General features: G+C 37.7%; 1 protein-coding gene across 4 annotated transcripts in view; it reads left to right on the top strand.

The window, feature by feature from the left end:
- Positions 1–3,648: 3,648 nt before the first annotated feature.
- Positions 3,649–7,500, top strand: part of LOC122267295 (1-phosphatidylinositol 4,5-bisphosphate phosphodiesterase delta-4) — a 72,664-nt gene continuing 68,812 nt past the window's right edge. For all 4 annotated transcript variants that reach the window (XM_086553276.1, XM_086553267.1, XM_086553272.1 and 1 more), the window contains exon 1: positions 3,649–3,769. The gene's annotated coding sequence lies outside the window, so the exon portion shown is untranslated. The remainder of the gene's footprint in view (positions 3,770–7,500) is intronic.

Below are 7,500 nucleotides of genomic sequence, written 5' to 3'. Positions count from 1 at the left end.
AAAAATCAGAAATCACAGTTTCAGAACGAATAGATAGATTTATACCCGAATGTAGAAGATTGGAGATAGAAGAGATAGATAGATAGTATGGAGATGGATATTCTTATAGAAAATCGATAGATATAGATAGATAGTAGATATATATGATAGAATGATAGATAAGATAAGATCGATAGATAATAGGATTAACAGATATATATGTGGAAATAGAGGTAAATGTATAAGATATATATAAAAAATAATATATAGGGTAGTAAAATAGGAATAATAGAGAGGAGAATGGGAGAGAGAGAGAAAAAAAAAGAGAGAGAGAGACAAGAGAGAAGGGAGGAAAGAAAGAAGACGAGAGAGAAAGAGAGGGGGAGAGAGGAGAAAGAGAGAGGGAGAGAGAGAGACGAGAGATAGAGAGAGAGACGAGAGACTGAGAGAGACGAGAGATAGAGAGAGACGAGAGATAGAGAGAGAGACGAGAGATAGAGAGAGAGAGAGAGAGAGAAGAAAGGGAGGAGGAGAGAGAGAGGGAGGGAAGAAGAGAGAGAGAAGAAGAGAGAAGCACGAGAAGAGAGGAGACATCAGAAGAGAAAGGAGAGGAAGAGACACATATCAACACATTGTTATGTTATTTTCCTTTCATCACACATTTTTAAATGTTTGGAGCCAAGTATGCAACTGTTAATAATATTTTCGAACCGTAATGACATCATTAGAAGAGCAAAAGTAATAAAATAAGAAAAGCAATTCTTGAAGATATATAATAACTTTCAAAAAGCAAGTTTATTTAGGTATATATAACAATATCGTTGCAAATAATGTTTGTTATATTAAATAATTGTTAAGGAATGGCATTGCACACACATAAATAGCACAGCACACGCGATACGATACATGACTATATGTGCGTGTGTCATGTGTGTGATTATATATGATATTGTGTATATGTATTATATATAATATATATATATATATATATATATATATGTATAATATATTATATATATAATACATATATATATATATATATATATATATAATATATATATATATATATATATATATATATATTATATATATATATATAATATATATCATATATATATATGTATGTGTGTGTTGTATTATAAGATAGATAGATAGATAGATAGTATGATAATAGATAGATATAAAATAAAACATATATACGTAAAATAAATAATAACCCCAAAGTCAAAAACTCAAACAAACTTCACAACTAAATTAGATGCCAATACAAGCCTTTCAGAGACGAAATATAACGAATGATATTAGGCGTACGAAGGCACAGGCATTATCCTGTGACCAAAAAAACGTCAAGAAACAAGTGCAAATCTCAAATTCAGCCATCTCATGCTCTCAGTTCAGCCTTCAAGTATGACAACGACAAAGGAAATGCACCTTGAAAGATTCACCTCATTTCTTCTATAAATAACCCCTTCTAGAAATAGATAGAATCCTTAGCAAGCAATGCTAGCTGATAATTTTTCGATATTTTTCTTTTCTAATCTTCTTAGAATTATCCTATTATTAACTTATTAACTATTATATTATATTATATATAATATATTAATTATTATATTATATTATTAACTCTACGGGATTATTCTACACTGTAGCCTTGTGTCAGTTCGTCAGTAGTGTAAGTATATTATGAATGATATGTAAGTAATGAGCACTAAGGAGGTACCTAGTAAACAAACTGTATGTAAGTGGTTATATTGTGAATAAGTAGTAAGCCAGTATGTAAGTAGCAATTAGTCCGTAAGTAAGTGGTAAGTAGCCACTTAGTAAGTAGTAAGTAACCAGTAAGTAAGTAGTAAGTAGCCAGTTAGTAAGTAGTAAGTACCTAGTAAATAAGTAGTAAGTAGCCAGTTAGTAAGTAGTAAGTACCTAGTAAATAAGTAGTAAGTAGCCAGTTAGTAAGTAGTAAGTACCCAGTAAGTAAGTAGTAAGTAGCCAGTTAGTAAGTGGTAAGTAGCCAGTTAGTAAGTAGTAAGTACCTAGTAAGTAGGTAGTAAGTAGCCAGCATGTCAGTAGTAAGCTAGTAAATACGTTGTAAGTAGCAAGCTAGTAAGCAACTGGTGAGTACCCAGCACGTAAATAGCAAGCTAGTAGCCAAACAGTAAGTAGCCCGTAAGTATCAAAATCTAGTACACAGCGTGGGCGTTCTCTATAGTGGGTGGTGAGTGCAATGCCATTAATATCTCCTGCTTGTACCCCCTACAGCCGACGCTGAATTCCCGGGGTATGGTAGGCGGAGCGTGGGCGGATGTGGGTGGGGGTCTGGGTGGCTTAACCAAGCCAGGAATCACGAGGTTTCAAGCGAGGAGGAAGGGAAGGGGAGGGAAGGGAAGGGAAGGGAAGGTGAGGTGGTGGTGGAAGTGATAGGATGTGGGGATCTGTGTGTATGTAGATACATGTGTGTTGGTAGGTTTGTGGGTGTGTATGTGTATGTATGAATGCTTGTCTGTGTGTGTGTGTGCTTGTGTGTGTGTGTATGTGTGTGTATGTGTGTGTGTGCGTGTGCGTGTGTGTGTGTGTGTGTGTGTGTGTGTGTGTGTGTGCGTATGTGTGTGTGTGTGTGTGTGTATGTAGTGTATATGTGTATACATATATATATATATATATATAATATATATATATATATATATATATATATATAAATGAATAAATATATATATACATATATATATATATATATATATATATATATATATAAATGTATGTATATGACTGTACAGTATATGCATATAGATAGAGAGATAGCAAAGGATAGAAAAGAAAAGCTTCAAGAAATAGGGTCAGGGATGCTAAATATAAACACAGCCCTCAAAAGCGGAAACGCACGAGATGTATATAAAAAAAATAATAATAAAAAAACAAAATGTGTCCAATCACTGTGACGAGCTCATGGGTGAAGGGAGGAAGGAGGGGGGGGGGGGAAGAGGAAGGGAAAGAGGGAAGAAGGGAGGTGATGATGGAGGTGGGAAAGAGAGAGGGAGAGGGGAGAAGGGTTTGAGGTTAGGAAGAGAGAGGGAGGGAGGAAGGGGAAAGGGAGGGAAGGTAGGAGATGAAGAAGAGGCGGAGGAGTAGGGGGAAAGAGGGAAAAGGGGAGGGAATACTGGTGAAGGATGAATAAGGAAAGGATGTGAGAAGGATATTTGGAAGAAGAAAGGCGAGAATGAGGGGTCAGGAAGAGGAAGAAAGGAGGGAATGGAGGAAGAAAGGAGGCGGGAAGGAGAGAAGGAGAGAGGGAGGAAAGATAAACGGAGGCAGGAAGGAGAAAGGGAAAGAGGAAGGAAGAAAGGAGGCGGGAAGGAGGAAGGGAGAGAGAGGAAGCGAAGAAGAAAAGAGGCGGGAAGAAGAGAGGGAGGGAGGAAGAAAAGAGGCGGGAAGGAGAAAGAGAGAGAGAGAGAGGAAGCGAAGAAGAAAGGAGGCAGAATAAGAAAGAGAGGAAGGAAGAAAAGAGGCGGGAAGGAGAGAGAGAGAGAGGAAGAAAAGAAGAAAAGAGGCGGGAAGGAGAGAGAGAGGAAGCGAAGAAGAAAGGAGGCACAAGGAGAGAGAGAGAGAGAGAGAGGAAGCGAAGAAGAAAGGAGGCGGGAAGAAGAAAGGAGGGAGGAAGGGAGGGTGGGAGGAGGAGGGAGAGGGTTAGGGCTGGAGGCATGTGTGTGTGGCCAGGAGGGAGAGCAGTGTAGTTGTGACTCTCGTGCTGTCAGTGTGGTGCTCAGAAGCGGGCCGTCCGACCGTCGTTACTTAGGTAAGACACCTTTCGTAATTGATAATCGGGTGTTTTTTTCATGAAAGTGTATTTAATTTATGTTTGAGAATTATTTATGTTGTTGTTTGGCGCATTTGTTCAATTTGGATTTCGATATTTTCTTCAGAAAAACGGTGAATATGAAAAGGGTTGATGAAGTGTGAGGGTTGTGGTCTTTTAAAAACGGTGATTGGAAATATATTTTTAATCTATTCGCGTGAGTATATAAATATGTGTGTATATATATATATATATATATATATATATATATATATATATATATATATATATATATATATATATATATATGTGTGTGTGTGTGTGTGTGTGTGTGTGTGTGTGTCTGTGTGTCTGTGTGTGTTTGTGTGTGTATGTGTGTGTGTGTGTGTGTGTGTAAATATATATGCTTATGTATACATTTATATACTGTGTGACTTCGTGTACATGCTCACGTGTGATTGACGTCTGTATAGGTAGGTATTTATGTGTAATGCATTTGTGTGTGTATGAGCCGAAGAAAATCGCACAGAAAAAAAAAAATAGCCATAGTGATATTCGCTCTCTCTGAAAAGGAAAACAAAAGAGAAAAAAGAACGAGAAAAAAAAAGAATAAAACCATCAAACCCCAAATATAAACCTTTTTTCCCTCGCTCGACCTCTCACACATACACAGCCAACCTTCTCGGCTTCCAACGGTCGAGTAAAAAGTAAACAAGATAAAGGGAAAAGAGATCGTGACTGGGAGATAAATACCAGAGCCAGAAAGAATGTTGCTGTTTTGACCTCTTGCAGGTTGCAGGTTGGTTGATATGCTGTGGGATGGAATGGGGGGGAGGAGGGAGGGGAAGGGGAGGGGGAGGAGATAAGGGGCGTGGTTTTAAAGTGTTTTTTTTTAAGAAAGGGTGTTGATGTTGTTATTGTTTTTATGCTTATTACTGTTAATACTGTTGTTGTTATTATTATTGTTATCCTTTTTATTATCTTTATTAATACCATTATTGTTGTTGTTATTATTATCATTATCATTACTATTATTGTATATTTCATCTAATAGGGTCTTATCATTTTCAGAAGTAGAAGCATCACTGCATTTCATCATTATCATCATTATTATCATCATTATAACCAATAATATCAACACGCATACATACATAATGAAAGTGAGAGTAGAGACGACAAACCTCCGTAAACAGTGAGAAGTTTCGCAAAGGGGAACGAGTAAATAGAAGGGGAGAACAATTCCTCTCGACATGACTGTTAACATGAGAAACACGGGCGAGAAAGGAAGAGAAGAACACGGATGTTGAGGTGTGGTAGTCAAGTCAATTGGCTATTACACTAGCGTGGGCACCGGGGTATCGTGGGTAGGGCATGGGTAGGGGCACGTAGACGAAACGCATTGTATATACTAGCGATAGAGAGAGAGAGTGGAGGGGGTAAGGGAGAGAGAGGGAAGAGGGAGGGAGATGGGGGGAGAGATAGAGAGGGAGAGAAAGGGGGGGAGAGGGAGATGGGGAGGGAGAGAGGGAGGAGAGAGGAGATGGAGGGAGAGAGAGGGAGCTGAGGGGAGAGAGAGGGAGATGGGGGGGATGGGGGAGAGAGAGGGAGCGAGATGAGGGAAGAGAGAGAAGGAGAAGGAGGGGAGAGAGAGAGAGAGAGATTATCTTGTGGTTTAGTAACGTGATTAAGCCAAAGAAAATGGAAGAAGTGTATTGCCGGGTAACGTTAGACGAATTAAATTTTAAGAATATATATAAAACGGTTCTCAGCCCAAGCATTGCTAGCAACGTTGATCACAAGATGTTTTTAGACGGTAAGTTGTTATGAAGCACGTGGGAGGCCTGAAGCACAGCTGCTTGCGGTGGCCCTGTGGTGCCTGCGACGTTTCTGATGACACACACGCACACACAAAAAAAAAGAGAAAAAAAAAATTCAAACACGTACGAAAGCACATGAAGAAGAAGCTTATACATACATAACATGAAGTGAACACACACACACACGCATTCCTGCTTGCGATCTATATATATTTTTCGAATACATATGCATCACATATAAAAAGGTAGTTTAGTTTGTCCCATTTCTTCGTTTGTCTTAGCGTAGATTGCGTGTGAAAATTTCGAACAGTACACCACACTATAGTGCTGATGTATGGTGCGTGGCCTACTGGAATAGCAAGTGGAACTAGGTCGAGTGATTGTGGTGACATGCGGGTAGACATGCAGGCCATATAAAAACGATCAGAACCATTGATATTCTGAGGATTGCACACGGTATGGTATGCTGTGAGAAGTAGCTGGTAAGTATGTGTACACATCGATTCAATCATAAATACTTCTAAGCCATTTGTTATGAGGGAGATGGAGTGTGTATTGTGAAGAAGTATGTGTTGATGTGTAGGAAGGAGTGAAGGTTTGTTGTGATTAAGGTTTAAGAGTTTACTCAGCCAGGTATTGAGGCAAGAGGTGTTGTGCGAAGCGTTTTAAGCTGTGTGTGTGTGTGTATGGGCGTGGCTTTAGGTGAGTGTGATATTTCCGACGGTTTAACGATCATGTGATAGGTATACGAAGTGTTTTCGAATGGAGAGAAAGAGTTTGATCTCTTTACAGTAAGAGTAAAGTTCAACTGTGAGACACACGTGTAAGGTTTTCTCGTGTGAGAGTAAGTAAAAACGGGTGTTTCCGTTAAGGTAAGCTTTGAACCCGATGGAAGTGGCGGTAACTCTGTTGGTACAAGTGTTTATAAGCATTTTCGTCAGATGTGTATAAACCGTTACGAAAATGTATGTGTACAAGAAAACACAGGTAATCAACATTGAGTGTTTGGAAGGGAAACGAGTACATGGAGTGGGTTGCCATGCACTTAATAGTCATGAATTGATCTGAAAGTCTCATGAACTCGCCTTCACAATCTATGCATGGTGACACTTGGTGATATTTTTCCCGCCCAATAAAGAAAGTGGAGGAAAAAAAACAAAATCTAAGCAGGTCATTCAAGCGACGAGAGAGAAAACCTTTTAGTTAATGGTTAGCTTTTGAAATAACATAAAATAGAAAAACATATATCTTTTGAAAATTTTCAGAGACTGGAAAAAATTGAGGGAATCATAATTTGTTCTAAATTTCGAAACTATTGTTAGTGTAGCTTACAAGGTTGTTTTTTGTCAACCGTTTCATCTCCTTAATAGTTTTTTTTTTTTTTGTTTGGACTAAATAATCACTGATGTAGATATGTCAAAGATAAATATAAAATTTGAATAAGCATAGAATATATTCTATACTGGTTCTTTGTGATATAATTATAAGAGCAGTTCTATAGGTGTAGGTGTGTTAATAATTTTGAGATGATTCAAATATTTTACTGAAATTGAGAAATAAAAACTTTTGCTTTCTATAACTAAAACCGAATGTATAGTTGTTGTTTTTTTTCCCATATTATAGTTTATAAAAGAAGGAATTTGCTTTCGTTTGCATATGACCTATGCATTATGGTGTATATTGTTTCGAAATTATGATAAACTTTACAAAAAGTAAAAGAAAAACGTTTCTTTTTTAAGATGGAATGTTGATGATAGGAATGTGAAGCAATAGGAGGAAATTGTATTTATTTATTGTATTGTATTTCTAACGGTTTCGCAACGTTCCGCTTTGCTAATATTCTTTTATTCTTCTATCAAAACGGATTATGAATTTGATATTTTATTCAAATTGCTCTCGCCGTCAACGCTTATA

The sequence above is a fragment of the Penaeus japonicus genome, unplaced genomic scaffold, assembly GCF_977035675.1.
Source record: "Penaeus japonicus unplaced genomic scaffold, GWHDUDI00000001_assembly GWHDUDI00000028, whole genome shotgun sequence".
NCBI lineage: Eukaryota > Metazoa > Arthropoda > Malacostraca > Decapoda > Penaeidae > Penaeus > Penaeus japonicus.
This window is presented reverse-complemented; position numbering and strand designations above follow the sequence as displayed.